At 43.3% G+C, this 15102-nt stretch overlaps 2 pseudogenes; both read left to right on the top strand.

The window, feature by feature from the left end:
* Nucleotides 1-398: 398 nt before the first annotated feature.
* Nucleotides 399-8586, top strand: LOC130075662 (uncharacterized; annotated as a pseudogene).
* A 1033-nt stretch (nucleotides 8587-9619) lies between these two features.
* LOC130075645 (uncharacterized) lies at nucleotides 9620-13118 on the top strand (annotated as a pseudogene).
* The last annotated feature ends 1984 nt before the right edge of the window (nucleotides 13119-15102 follow it).

Below are 15102 nucleotides of genomic sequence, written 5' to 3'. Positions count from 1 at the left end.
TTATCAGCTCTCTAAAAGAACATCTTCTGAAAAGAATAATAATAGACCAGTAAAGATTTGTAGTGTAGTCACACATACTGTGTATTGAGAATTTTAGGCTTGGGCGTTTTTCATGAGTCTGTAGGAACCTTGTAAATGATTTAGTTAATTCTCCTGAAACTGTAGGAGCTATAGAAATAAGTTTTATAGCTTGGCCCTGTTCTCTTGAGTCTCTAAGAATCATTTAAGAAAGAGGTTTGGTCCGATCTCATGGGATTGTAGGAGCCATTGAAATGGCTTATCAATCAGTCTTATCAATCAGGAGTTTTCTTTTCTAGAAATGAAACAAAGAAACTTAGCCTAAACGTGAATGTTTTGTTTCTAGAAATGAAACAAAGAAAGTTAGCCGAATGTTTTGTTTTGAATGTAGTATTGAAAACTAAGCTGAGTAAGTAAACTAATGACTTGTCTGCATAACTGAAATGGTCAGTCTAAAGACTGCTGAGAATTTAAATAAGCACCTTTAACGGCTCTAACACTTTTTGTTTTGTTTCCACACCTCGGAGGGTACTTCTCCTGTACTTGCCATGGCTGAGTCTGCACTAAAAAATGGTAATGGCCCTGCACTGAGGCCAACAACAGAAAGACATGGAACAGAATCTCTAAATGTTACCATTGATCAGATGATGGACAATCTGAATGCATATTTGGGAAAAAGGCTGGGACTAAGGAAGTGCCATGATGACATGTGCCAGAAGTATTAATCAAGCACTCAGAGAGTGGAATATGGGCCTTGCCGGACATTAAAAGGGCTTATGGAAAGATGCAGCGCCTAAGGACAAACACCAACAGAGATGGCTTGTCTGTGATTTTGGTAAAACAAATTCTACAGCATCGACAGAAGTGTGAGACTGACAAATCACAGCGTGAGTACAAAGCAGTGAAAGCAAAGGTTCGAGCACTGGCTGAACAATTGCAGAATGAAAAGAAGGACAAAGAAAGACTCTTAAATGATAATGACAAGCTGTTAAAGTTGCTTTCCACACAGCTGGAATTAAAAGACTGTTCTGGACAAAAAACTCCCATAAAATCTAGCAGCAAGATAGAGAAAGGGTCACTCTACCCATTTAAAGACCTCAAGAAGATTGAGGATCAACAACGTCATTATCTGCTAGGAGAAAGTGACAGCAGCTCGAATGGGAGCCCTGATGACAGTGATGTAGAACCTGAGACACATGCTCATGTCACCAAGAAGAACAAAAAGGTTAGACTCGCTCCTGTAATTGTCAAGAACAGAAGGACTGAAATTGAAGTTGACAATGAGGAGGAGTATGAGAAGGAAGGCGAAAGACGAACCCGCATCGTAAAAAAAACTATTGTAAGTCCGGCTAATTTGATCCAAGGGCGGCATTCAAATTAGCGGTGAAGGTCTCAACGCACGTTCCGTCTCTTCCAATGGCAAAGGGATTTTTAATTAAATGCAATACATTATCTTATGTATTAATCTATTAACATCTGACTCCATAAAATGAAAGTGTTTTTTCAATGATATCTGTGCATCATTAAGTATACGTTAATGTTTTACTATTCCTTTTAACTCCAATGAAAATAAAGTCAAAGTCTGTTAGAATAATCAAATATAACAATTTATTATGTCAGGTAAATGTATTATAACAATTCCATAACCAATTGAAAAATAATCAATGTAAATCATCAAATGTTCTAGAACAAAGAGGAAAATCTTTTACCCGACATGAAATACATGAATGCTGAGTCTCGGCGACTCCGCATCCACGGGCTGATCTGAGATACAGAAAAAGCCCCGAGCTTTCGCTGCATTTTCCTTATATAGCCAGATGTAAAGCTTGAATTTAGTGGAAATTTACTGTGTTCACCCCCCCCCCCCCCCCCCCCCCCCCCCCAGACTCACTGGGGGTAGAAGAACCATTTTGCTAAGAACAGTGGAAATTAGCATTCATGAATTTACACCTTTGGGAGTGCCTAGACCACATTCCTTTGTGTGCCAGTTATTCCTAAACTCTTAAAACCCTTATTTCCTTTTGTTTTACTTATTTGGAAATGAGACATATGTACCAGCCACCCTGAGACCTTTAAAATGATACTAAACACAATACTCAATGATAATCATTCACATTAAACCATACATTCTTATGATTTTTTATGTGTCACTGCGAGAGTGGGGGATGTGGGGAAGAAGTGTGTGTGTGTGTGTGTGTGTGTGTGTGTGTGTGTGTGTGTGTGTGTGTGTGTGTGAGAGAGTTCAAATGTTAATTTGCCAAGGTCCTTTGTCTCAATAGACCATGTGGTCAGATATTTTCTCTTCAACAAGTTTTACGGTCTTACAGATTTCCCTCCTTGACCCCGTGGGTCAAATTCGAATGAAAACTTACGGGGTCACGCGGTAAGACGTTTGTTGTAATCCTTGAGATGTAACTCAAAATTGTCTTTGCAATGTCAGCATCTGTAGAAGCTCAGGGGGCTGTGTTCACCTGCAGAACACCTGTTCTCACCAGGTGTATGTAGCATGAGTCCAGCAGGTGGATGAGGCGTTCAGGCTTTCTTCCGGTGATCCTGTGATGTGAGCAAAGTTCATAGAGTCAATCTGGACCTTTTGACTTGTTCAGTTGATGTGTCATTCCTTCATGGAGAAACTTCCGTTTCCCTGGCACCTTCCCCATGATGATAATCTGTCCCTTCTTGACCAATCCTGTCACCTCCCAACGGTGCGGCTGTCTGGACAGACCTCAGTGGATGAAGGTGTTCTCCTTGGCTTCACACTGCTTTGTGTGAGACACCTGAAAAGCATCTTAAATGTCCGCTTCACGATTGAACACATTTGAACTTGAACTCGCAAAGAAATCTTTAGAAACGCATAATGCAACAAAACAACATCATGTCATGTTCAATGTAAAATACCATGTTCTTGTCAGCAGGTGTGAATGGTACATCTATCTCATATGTTTCTCAAGGTCCTGAATGGTAAGGATGTCTCATATTAAATATCCAATTCTTAAATATATATATATTTTTTGGTCTGAATTATACAGAGGAAATGCAGCAAGAGGTCAGTGTAATCAAAGCAATCAAATAAATGGTATGCATCAGTACGTCTTGTAATAACAATAATAATATTCAAAAATAAAAAAAATATGAAGAATCACTGTTTGTTCAGGAATCTTCCAATGTAAGCCACTTATGCAAATCTAAGAAGTGACTTGGAACATGAATGGAGATTGTTCATTCCTTGTAACAGGTGTGAGATTGTGTTTGTGTGAGTGTGTGTGCGTCTGTGTGTGCTTTACCATCCTATGTGTGTGAAGCTATCTGGATCTGTTAGTGTGAAGATGCACAATAGATCTTTAGTGAAGTGACACTTTTGGACTCTATGTCATCTTTATCTTCTCATGATGTGTAGTGTTCAGTCTGAATAGACTTGATCTATTCCAGGTGATGATGCTGTGAGGGTGTAGTGATGGAGGAGTGTGTTCAATGTTCATGTCTAGGAGATGGGTGGAATCTGTTTTCGGGTTTTACGTCAAGTTGCTTTCATTACAGCCAGATCTGTGGGCATGAATTATTTCATGGTGTCGTTCACACATTTGGTTAGTGCAGATCTCTAGTTACCTGCAAAAGGCTGTGGTCTGTCTGATGTTTAGTTCACACCCTCCTTCTAAATTTGGTTCCTTGATCAGTTGGCTATTACCTGTGCCACACTTCTGGGCCCTTTTGGCACTGGATAGCAGGTCAACGAAATCGAACTGTAAGGATTAATGTCACACTTCTCCAATTAATGCCTGCTTGGCGATTACAATATAATGTATATTATAATTTGAGTTATAATACAGTTACATTATATTTAAGAATATAAATTAAATTATATTATTTCTGGTCTTCTGAAGAGTCTCTGCTCGTTCGCATGTGTTTACATTTGAATATGAAAAGGCTTTTCTGGCTCAAGGCTCATAAGCTGTACATTCGCTGTTTCTCCTTTCTGTTTGCTAGGTTTCAAATACCTTTTCTTCTCATTTAGTCTTTTTAAATGGCCATTTTAACGTTTGATTATTCTTTTGAACTCTTAATTTTAGTTTTATCTGTTTAGATCAGGGAATCTATATCGCTCAGCGTTCCTTCTCCCAAGGCCGCACGGCACACTCTCGTCAGTTCCAATAACCAATTCAGAGGTAATTTGGCTAAATATCTGGGATCTGCCGTAATTCACACGTGCACAATCGAAGACATATTCATAGCCCCCTTGAATGCCACCTCAGGAACTTAATTCAATAATTTACTTTAGCACTTATCTAAAGTAACATTAAATTAGGACAGAGGTATTTAGACGTACCCAAATCTAGGTTGCAGCATTAGCTGATTCTAGACGGAAACTACCCGTCTCCTCATTCAAGTACACTTAAAATGGTATCGGATATTAGCCGTCGCTAATCTGACGCGAAAGATGTGGAAATATACGAATCCAATAATCTATGGAAAAAACAGTCTTTCAGAGTCATTCAGAATTAATTCAAACGTAACCATTTACAAATTTGGTATGCGAAAACAGCTCCCATAGAGTGGAGAGGTAAAGTCTACGTTCTCTAAAGCTTTGAATATGAAAAGGTTTTTTGTTTCAGGATTAATGAGATGCGCGTTCACAGTTTCTGATTCTCATCTATGTTCCTTTGCGTGGTTTCTGACTTTCAAATTCATTGTGAATCACATTATAACCACATTCAGCATAGAGACACACGCGTTTAATTCAATTCACACAGAATACATGGCCTAGAATACAACATCAACAGCCTTTACCTAAGTGTTCCAAATACACAAACAGTAAAGCAATCCTGTGTTTAAAGAATAAACTTACAATTAGCCTATGTGCACATATAGTTGCACAAACAACTACAAAGTGTGTTCTATGAGTGCATTACAATGTTTAAAACACAACTCAAAATTTGAAAATACAAATTATTGCATTATTGCTTTTAATCCAATCTGTGTTAAAGTGGAAGCTTTCAAATGCAATATAGAGTTTGTCAAGATTAGTTTAGGTTTAGTATCATTCAATGTGGCTTTTGTGCCCATCGGTGGGCCGGTCACGCAAAGGGTTAAGCATTTCTGAATGCAGCATGGCATTTAGCATTTAGCATTAGCTTTGTTTGAGTAGCATGGGCAATACCGTACTAGCATTTAGCTTAGTCTCCTTTTGGAGGCAGCATGGAAAATAGCATTTAGCTTAGCCATGAGATCCGCTTTTAGCCTGTAAATCATATCATCCTGTTTTCCCAAATTTGGCTTTTTATAAACAATGCATCGATCTGCCTTTGTATTTGTAAAATCAAGTGTTCTCCGATTTCTCCGTTTACAAACTTAGATTTTTCTTTCTGTTGTTTGCCGATTCTCTGTTGCTAGTTCGTTTCAACAAAGCCAATACCACAATGGCGACAAACATGCGGCTGATTTGAAAACTTTTAGGCTGTTTTACAGCTCCTCATCAAGTAACGTTACACGAAAAACATTTGGAAGATGTTATTCCGATTTTAGGTTTCGTTTTTTGTTGCTTAGGCAAACAAGGATATCTTTAATCTATTAACAAGGGTTTTCATTCTTCATCTGCGCTGTCGCTTATCACGTCCTCACGTATTTCAGTTCTGGACTAAACAAAGGGCTTTCCTATAGCTACCCATAACAATGCAAACAACATTTTCTCAACACTTCTCAAGAGGGAAGAAAAAAAAAATGACTTACCACAGCGGCAGAAGAAAGTGAAGATGTTCAAACCTCATGCTGATTTTAAAATCCCCATACTTTGCTGGAAAGGACGTTGTTCGCGAAATCCTGTTGCGACATCACGTCGGGGTCACCAATTTGTAAGTCCGGCTAATTTGATCCAAGGGCGGCATTCAAATTAGCGGTGAAGGTCTCAACGCGCGTTCCGTCTCTTCCAATTGCATTTTTTAATTAAATGCAATACATTATCTTATGTATTAATCTATTAACATCTGACTCCATAAAATGAAAGTGTTTTTTCAATGATATCTGTGCATCATTAAGTATACGTTAATGTTTTACTATTCCTTTTAACTCCAATGAAAATAAAGTCAAAGTCTGTTAGAATAATCAAATATAACAATTTATTATGTCAGGTAAATGTATTATAACAATTCCATAACCAATTGAAAAATAATCAATGCAAATCATCAAATGTTCTAGAACAAAGAGGAAAATCTTTTACCCGACATGAAATACATGAATGCTGAGTCTCGGCGACTCCGCATCCACGGGCTTATCTGAGATACAGAAAAAGCCCCGAGCTCTCGCTGCATTTTCCTTATATAGCCAGATGTAAAGCTTGAATTTAGTGGAAATTTACTGTGTTCACCCCCCCCCCCCCCCCCCCCCAGACTCACTGGGGGTAGAAGAACCATTTTGCTAAGAACAGTGGAAATTAGCATTCATGAATTTACACCTTTGGGAGTGCCTAGACCACATTCCTTTGTGTGCCAGTTATTCCTAAACTCTTAAAACCCTTATTTCCTTTTGTTTTACTTATTTGGAAATGAGACATATGTACCAGCCACCCTGAGACCTTTAAAATGATACTAAACACAATACTCAATGATAATCATTCACATTAAACCATACATTCTTATGTGAGTTTTTATGTGTCACTGCGAGAGTGGGGGATGTGGGGAAGAAGTGTGTGTGTGTGTGTGTGTGTGTGTCTGTGTGTGTGTGTGTGTGTGTGTGTGTGTGTGTGTGTGTGTGTGTGTGTGTGAGAGAGTTCAAATGTTAATTTGCCAAGGTCCTTTGTCTCAATAGACCATGTGGTCAGATATTTTCTCTTCAACAAGTTTTACGGTCTTACACTATTAAGAAATATGTTCCATATAGAACATACCAACCTGCTACTCCAGATCAAATTGACAAATAGTCAAAAGAATTGCCAGACGTGTACAAGCAACCACGGAAAGCTTGGCAATTTCTTCAACGCTTACAGAAAATCTACAATTTACATCCACTAGATGGAGTAATGATTGCTAATGTGAACTTAAGGGATAATGACCAAAAGAGAATAACTTGGTGAGTTTCAAGAAAACATCGAGGCTGGATGGGAAGCTGTACGCACATTCTTGTTTGAACTGAAACCTGCAGAGGTTAATTGGGCTAGAATTACCTCATGTATGCAGAAGACTGGAGAAAGTGTTGCAGAGTTCGATGAACGCTTCAGACAAATTTGGTTGGAACATGCTGGTTTAAATGACAGCGAGGATCTTGACAAGGACACTAGCATGCCTCTGAAAACTGCTTTTGTAAATGGACTGAAACCTGAAGTTTCAAAAGCACTCAAAATCCGATATGACGACTGGGACAGCGTTGGAACATCTTTTCATAAGATTGTTGAGTGGTCAGCAAAGATTGAAAGAACACAGGAAGTCAAACTCAGAGCATTGCGATCGAAGAACATGTCATACCACAACAAGACATTGTGGAATGAGCATGAAGAAAATGAAGATAATACACAGTCAAAAACTCAAGGAAGATGCAGGTATTGCAACGAAGAAGGACACATTGTGATTGCAAGCTGAGTTTAAAACATCAAAGTGATGATGAGAACAACCTGTTGAGGAGGTTTCAGCAGTTGACAGCCAAACAAAAACAGATTCTGCTAAAAGCTGTTGAGCCGCAGGGAAACTGAAGAGCCTCTCTCTGCAGCACTAGTGACATCTCATCCGACAACTGATGGACTCCATGTGTATGCAAAAATGACAAATGAAGACACCACCCCAAAGGTAAAAGCATACACAGAAGTCTTAACAACTGAAGCCAAAGACGATGTCTTAGTAGAAGGTGCTGCTATACAAGCCGTAAAGGAGAGAGGTGCACATACTGCGGCATTAAGACAACTTCAGCAAGTTTTGCCATGTAAACTGATTTAAGATGAAGCATCCAGAAAACAAACACCATCAGTGATGGAAGCTAAAACAAAACTGCATAATGACAAGCAATGCAGTAAGCATTACCACAAGGAAATTGAACTATGCCCTTTTGAACATGTCACAGGCCGGCCCATGTCCAATGAAAATCTAACATCTGACAGCCTTGCCCTTCCCCAAACTGATGAAAGACTCAGCCTGGTAGAACACAATGCCAAGACTCGATTTTCACCATTAGAATCCAGGAGGGTAAGCCTTCAGGATCTCATGGTAACTGATGAAGCAGTTAAGGTGCAGAGAAAAGATGAGTGGACCGACGTGAGCCATTGGGATTTGAAAAATCTGCCTAGAGATGAGGGATAGACGGGCAGTAGTGTTTATCAGAGTCCAGATATGGCGGGACTAGGGTTTTTAGGCTCTAGCTTGTCGCCTGAGGACGAAGACATAAACATACAGCCACTGATAAACACAGTAGTGTCCTGCCAATATTAAATAGGGACAGTTTTTCAGGCAGTTATGAACTATGTGTTTAAAATATTTTCCGTGGCAAAGATACGTTCCCCGTTTCTCTTTTGTGTGATTGCAGGTGTTCCAGAGGATGAGCAAAGACATCCAACTTTTAGACTGCACTGGCCACCTAGATGAAAACTCATGAATATACACAGAACACATCACTATCTGCCATTTCCAACAGATCACAACTCCAAAATAAAAGCTTCCAGAGGATTCAAGCATTCAAGAGGATGCAAAGTTTCACCATGAACTTTTATACTGTAATTTTAAGAAGGAACCTGTATACAGCATGTGTACATGATATCAATTTGTTTTATGTTCTTTATTCATGATTTATTGTAACTTTTATTGCAAGAAGGAACCTGCATACAGCAAGTGTACATGATATCTATTTGTTTTATGTTCTTTATTTTTTATGTGATCAAATATGATCAAAGGAGGGATTGATAGATTTTGTATTTTCAGTCATCAGATTAATTTACATTGTGACTGTATCAGGACCTTGGGAGGCAGTTAAAGTTCCCAGAGCACATAGCAAGGACGTCACTGAGGCCAGATCTGGTCTTAACATCTGACTCAACAAAGCAAGTTGTGCTAGTGGAGCTTACTGTCCCCTGGGAGGACAGGATGGAGGAGGCTTTCGAAAGGAAGAAGGCCAAATATCTTGAGCTGGTTGAGGTATGCAGAGGGAGTGGATGGAGGGCCCGCTGTGAGCCAATAGAAGTGGGCTGCAGGGGATTTCTAAGTCAATCTGTGCATCGGGCATTCGGTCTCCTTGGCATCAGAGGGTTGCGTGAAAGAAGAGCCACTAAAAACATCAGTGAGGCCGCCGAAAAAGCCTCAAGGTGGTTATGGATCAAAAGGGGAGAAGTATGGAGTAGCGCGCTGCTTGGACACAAACCGGGGACTGATCAACCCCGGTTGGGTCGCCCAGGTGAGGGTGTCTGAAGATCAAAGACCCGAAACACCCTGTGACCCTGGGTCCTTCACTGAAGATGTGTCCAAGCTGCACCTTTAAGGTGTTTCTAAATCTAGCATAACTGGCTTAGCCAGTGACTTCCAGGAAAGGCTGGATGACGACCGTGAAAGTATGGTGACGACTGGAGAGACAGTGGACAGCTCGGAGAGACGGCAATCGGTGCAGTAAAGGTTAGCACCCTGAGCTGCAGCTCCCGCGAGGGGGCAACCACACCTTGCTACAGAAAGCCCTACAGAAAGATACCCCCAGGGGTGCCCGAGAGGGGGGGAGGATGAGCACCCCAAACGGACGGATTTTACGGTACCTGATATACGCAATGGATTTTCGACGACGACAGCAGCCTGCTTTTGTGGCAAGAGCTGTAAGAACTTCAGAGGCCTGAAAATCCATCAGGCCAAGATGGGCTGCACAAGGAGGAAGCAAGTGGAGCAACGCACAGAGCCAGTGCTAAGCACTGATCCTGGTGAGACGGAGGAGGAGCAGGAACCGGAGTCACCCCACAGTGTCCAGAACCTCCATGCTCGACATGCTACACCTAGCATACCATCAGAACACCGCCGGGTTTTATGGCCTGCTGCAAACAAGGAGGCCGAGTGGCGGCAGTTTGACGAGGATGTTGGGGCTACTCTAGATGCATCATGCAGAGGAGAAGTTGATCAGCGACTGCAGTTGATGAGCACTCTAATCATCAGCATCGGTGCAGAAAGATTCGGCATCAAAGTACCGAAGGCTCAGAACACCGCTAGGCCAAACCGGCGTGAGACCATGATCTCGCAGCTCAGGAAAGAGCTGAAGGCCCTAAACCGTCAGTATAAGAGGGCAAGCGAGGAGGAAAAGCCAGCCCTGACAGAGCTCCGGAACATCCTCAGGCAGAAACTTATCTCTCTACGGCGGGCTGAGAGGTACAGGAGGAGAGGCCGAGAGAGAGCTCGCAAGCGAATGGCCTTCGTTGCAAATCCCTTTAGCTTTACTAAGCAGCTGCTGGGGCAGAAGCGGAGTGGGACCCTGCGATGCCCAAAGGAGGAGATCAATCAGCACCTCAGTGACAAATACAGCGACAGCAGGAGAGAGGAGAATCTGCCCACCTGCAGAGAGCTACCCACACCACCAGAACCCTCTATCCAGTTTAACATCAAGGAACCCACCTTGGCAGAGGTCAGGAACATCGTACGAGCTGCACGTACCAGCGCAGCTCCAGGCCCAAGTGGAGTGCCATACAAAGTCTATAAATATTGTCCGAGACTCCTGGAGAGGCTGTGGAGACTCATTAGGGTAGTATGGCGGAGGGGAAAGGTGGCCCAGCAATGGCGTCACGCAGAGGGTGTTTGGATACCAAAGGAGGAGAACGCGAGTGACATCACGCAGTTCCGCACCATCTCTCTGCTCAGTGTGGAAGGCAAAATCTTTTTCAAGATTCTGGCCAACAGGTTGTCTGAGTATCTCCTGAGGAATTCCTACATTGACACCTCGGTGCAGAAGGGCGGAGTCCCAGGCATGCCGGGCTGTCTGGAACACACAGGAGTGATCACCCAGTTGATCCGGGAGGCGAGAGAAAATCGAGGAGACCTGGCAGTCCTCTGGCTTGACTTGGCAGACGCCTACGGATCAATTCCACACAAGCTGGTGACAACAGCTCTGACGATACACTACATTCCTGAGAAGATCACTGAACTCATAAGGGACTACTACAGTAGTTTCAGCCTGAGATTCACCTCTGGAACAGTAACATCTGCGTGGCACCGCCTGGAGAAGGGCATCATCACAGGTTGCACCATATCAGTGGTATTGTTTTCCCTAGCGATGAGCATGCTGGTCAAGGCTGCTGAGGTGGAATGTAGGGGCCCCCTGTCCAGATCCGGCATTCGCCAACCACCAATTCGAGCCTACATGGACGATCTGACTGTCACATCAACATCAGTGACAGGGTGCAGGTGGCTCCTCCACGGTCTGGAAAGGATCACGGCATGGGCAAGAATGATGTTCAAGCCAGCGAAGTCCAGATCCTTGGTCCTGAGAAAGGGGAGAGTGGAGGACAAACACCGTTTTTATGTAGATGGAATCACTATTCCAACAGTGTCAGAGAAGCCCGTGAAGAGCCTAGGGAAGAGCTTCGACAGCACCCTGAAGGACAAGGCAGCGTAGAAGCAGCCCACATGGAGCTGAAGATGTGGCTATCAGGGGTGGACAAGTCCGGTCTTCCGGGGAAGTTCAAGGCATGGATATATCAGCATGGCATCCTGCCAAGACTCCTGTGGCCACTACTGATTTACGAAGTCCCAGTATCCCTTGTGGAGGGCTTTGAACGTAATATCAGCCAATACCTGCGGAGATGGCTGGGTCTGCCAAAGAGCCTGAGCAGCATTGCTTTGTATGGGCACAACAACAAGTTGCAGCTTCCTTTTACTGGCCTGACCGAGGAGTTCAAAGTCACCAGAGCCAGGGAGGTGTTGCTTTACAGAGACTCAGCTGACACCAGAGTCTCTTCTGCCGGCATCACGGTCAGAACTGGGAGGAAATGGCGAGCGCAAGAGGCAGTCGACCAAGCAGAAGCAAGACTGAGACATAGGGTCTTAGTGGGCTCTGTGGCAGTGGGAAGAGCTGGTCTAGGTAGCCACACAAAGCCACGCTACGACAAAGCACAAGGACGTGAGAGACGCCAGATGGTGCAGGGTGAGATTCGTGCTGAGGTGGAGGAGGAACGTCTAAGTAGGACCGTGGCAATGCGCCAACAAGGAGCCTGGGCCAATTGGAATCATGCAGCTGCCAGGAAGATCACCTGGTCGGAACTATGGAAGTCCGAACCCGCAAGACTTAAGTTCTTGATCCAGTCGGTGTATGATGTCCTCCCAAGTCCATCTAACCTTCATATCTGGGGCCTAGCAGAAACACCAACATGCCCTCTGTGCCCGGCTCGAGGTTCCCTGGAGCACGTCCTAAGTTGCTGCCCTAAAGCACTAGGAGAGGGGAGGTACACGTGGCGCCATAACCAGGTGTTGAAGGTAGTAGCGGACACCATCTGCACCGCAATCCGGGAGTCTAAACATCAAGTCCCAGTTAGGCACAACATCTCGTTTGTTAGGGAAGGGGAGAAACCTCAGGGAGAACGTAAGGCCTCAACTGGACTTCTAGCCATGGCCCGAGACTGGCAGTTGCATGCGGACCTTGGGAGGCAGTTAAAGTTCCCAGAGCACATAGCAAGGACGTCACTGAGGCCAGATCTGGTCTTAACATCTGACTCAACAAAGCAAGTTGTGCTAGTGGAGCTTACTGTCCCCTGGGAGGACAGGATGGAGGAGGCTTTCGAAAGGAAGAAGGCCAAATATCTTGAGCTGGTTGAGGTATGCAGAGGGAGTGGATGGAGGGCCCGCTGTGAGCCAATAGAAGTGGGCTGCAGGGGATTTCTAAGTCAATCTGTGCATCGGGCATTCGGGCTCCTTGGCATCAGAGGGTTGCGTGAAAGAAGAGCCACTAAAAACATCAGTGAGGCCGCCGAAAAAGCCTCAAGGTGGTTATGGATCAAAAGGGGAGAAGTATGGAGTAGCGCGCTGCTTGGACACAAACCGGGGACTGATCAACCCCGGTTGGGTCGCCCAGGTGAGGGTGTCTGAAGATCAAAGACCCGAAACACCCTGTGACCCTGGGTCCTTCACTGAAGATGTGTCCAAGCTGCACCTTTAAGGTGTTTCAAAATCTAGATGTAATCCACTCTGTCTGTGTCTGCAAAGGTGTGTGCCAAATGGGCCATTCAGATGTATGGCCCACAGAAACTGATTGGTGTGAATGACAAAGAATCAGCATTGCTCAGAGTGGATTAGCAAGTTAGATCGATCTCCTGTGGGAGGTCCTAACAGGTTTCTATTGTTTTGTAGCCCATAGGCTTTATCTTCATGTATAAAGTTCTGTCTCACACACAGAACTTTGGGTTAAGATTGTTGAAGGGCGACATGCTAACATCGCTGCTGAAGGACTGCTACACTACAAACCTTTAATAAATTCTTCTCCCCACAAGAACTGGTCAAGCTTACTTATTTTATGTATTGGAGGAATCTAATATATTGGCGAGCCACCCAAACCAGTGCTCGGCCAAATACACCAAAATCTAACACTTGACAACATCAGTTCATATATCAATATCGTAACGAATAGAAATAACCTTAAATAATATATGGTTTTCTGCATCTTTCCGTCTCTTATGTATAGTTACTTTTTAAACACGAAAATCGCATTCAGCATGACACGCAAGCGGTTGCCGTGGTAATGAACAACCTGCTTGTTGTTCATTACGTAAAGCGAATCCAACGTAAAGCGAATGTACGACGTATCCAACGTAAAGCGAATGTATCTGAGGCAAAATTACTAAATATGCAGCGCGAGTTATATATTTCTAAAACATTATATATCTCCAAACATTTTATAGAGTTATATATCTCCAAACATTAGCCACTAAACCAGCTTATAAAATCTTCTTCAAGGTTGTGCTGGTTGCATTTGAGGTACAGGTCATGGGGTTTCTCAGATTTCGCTTGAGACCGGTATAACGCCGCCTTCACACTGGCAGTTGAAATCAGCTCCGTAATACGCAATACGCCCCCAACGGACGTCGTACTACACAGTGAAAAGCGTCGGAAGCGGGTAGAACAAAAATGGCGGAGAGATTAGAAAGGTTGATTCTCGCAGTTCTGTACATAGACAGTAAAAGAAATGGACACAGCGACCCCATAGACTTCAACGGAGAAAAGTGAAGTCAATTAGAAGCACTCACTTCCTGATTGCCAAGCGAACTGCGCAGGCTCACACTGAGCTGGACGACGTAGATGTGACGTGAGCAACCTGACTCACAGTTGTACGTCTTCTAGTAGCTGTGCCAAGAGGAATCTGAATCATTCCCTTCCGAATCTTGCAGAGCCGGAGATGGTGAGTATTAGATGTCCATGAGCTAGCAGCAGGATCAACTTTACAACTCTCTATGGGCTTCTCCCTTGACTTTATGCCTCCATGTCCCCCCGATTCCGAACGAGCTTCTACTTCTGTCTATACGGTAATTTCTCTACTGCGCGACAGAGAGTCACTTGTTATGACGCAATCGTTAGCCTATTTTTACAAAAACGGCTTCTACGGGGCCATAACGTAAGATACAAGGTAATGGAGGCTTTTATACATTGTCGTGTTTCTTTAGAAATAAACAATGGACAAATAGGCTATATGCACGCATAAGTTCCGCATTTGACGCAAGGATGCTCGTCAGTTTCCGGTTGGGGAGATTAAAGCGGAGGAAAACCGAGGAAAACGGGATTATGGCAGAGTCTTCAAAATTTACTGTCCTCCCATCTTTGAAACGAAACTTTCATACGTTTAGATGTAATTTTATATATAGTTATGTTTATTTAATATAATTTTTAAAAGAAGCATAAACACAACGAGGTGTGTCTGTTTTGTCAGTTTTTGTGACTAACGCTTCTTTAGTATAACCATGGAGTATACAATTCAATATAAATTCTCGGTATTGCATTGGACTCTATGATCGGCGGAAGTTATCGAGCATCCTTGACCTTCACCGGAAATACCGCCGTGCATAGAGCCCATTGAGTCTTTAAACGCCTCAGATGTAAAGTTATTCGCTGTCAAAGTGACGCCAAAATGAATGGGAGTCAATGGAATGCTAACAGCAGGTGAAGGCTT

Source organism: Rhinichthys klamathensis, unplaced genomic scaffold (genome assembly GCF_029890125.1).
Source record: "Rhinichthys klamathensis goyatoka isolate OS25496 unplaced genomic scaffold, OSU_Roscu_1.1 h1tg000595l_1, whole genome shotgun sequence".
In the NCBI taxonomy this organism is placed as follows: domain Eukaryota; kingdom Metazoa; phylum Chordata; class Actinopteri; order Cypriniformes; family Leuciscidae; genus Rhinichthys; species Rhinichthys klamathensis.
The sequence above is the reverse complement of the archived record's forward strand: the minus strand, read 5'-3'. Positions and strand labels throughout refer to the sequence as shown.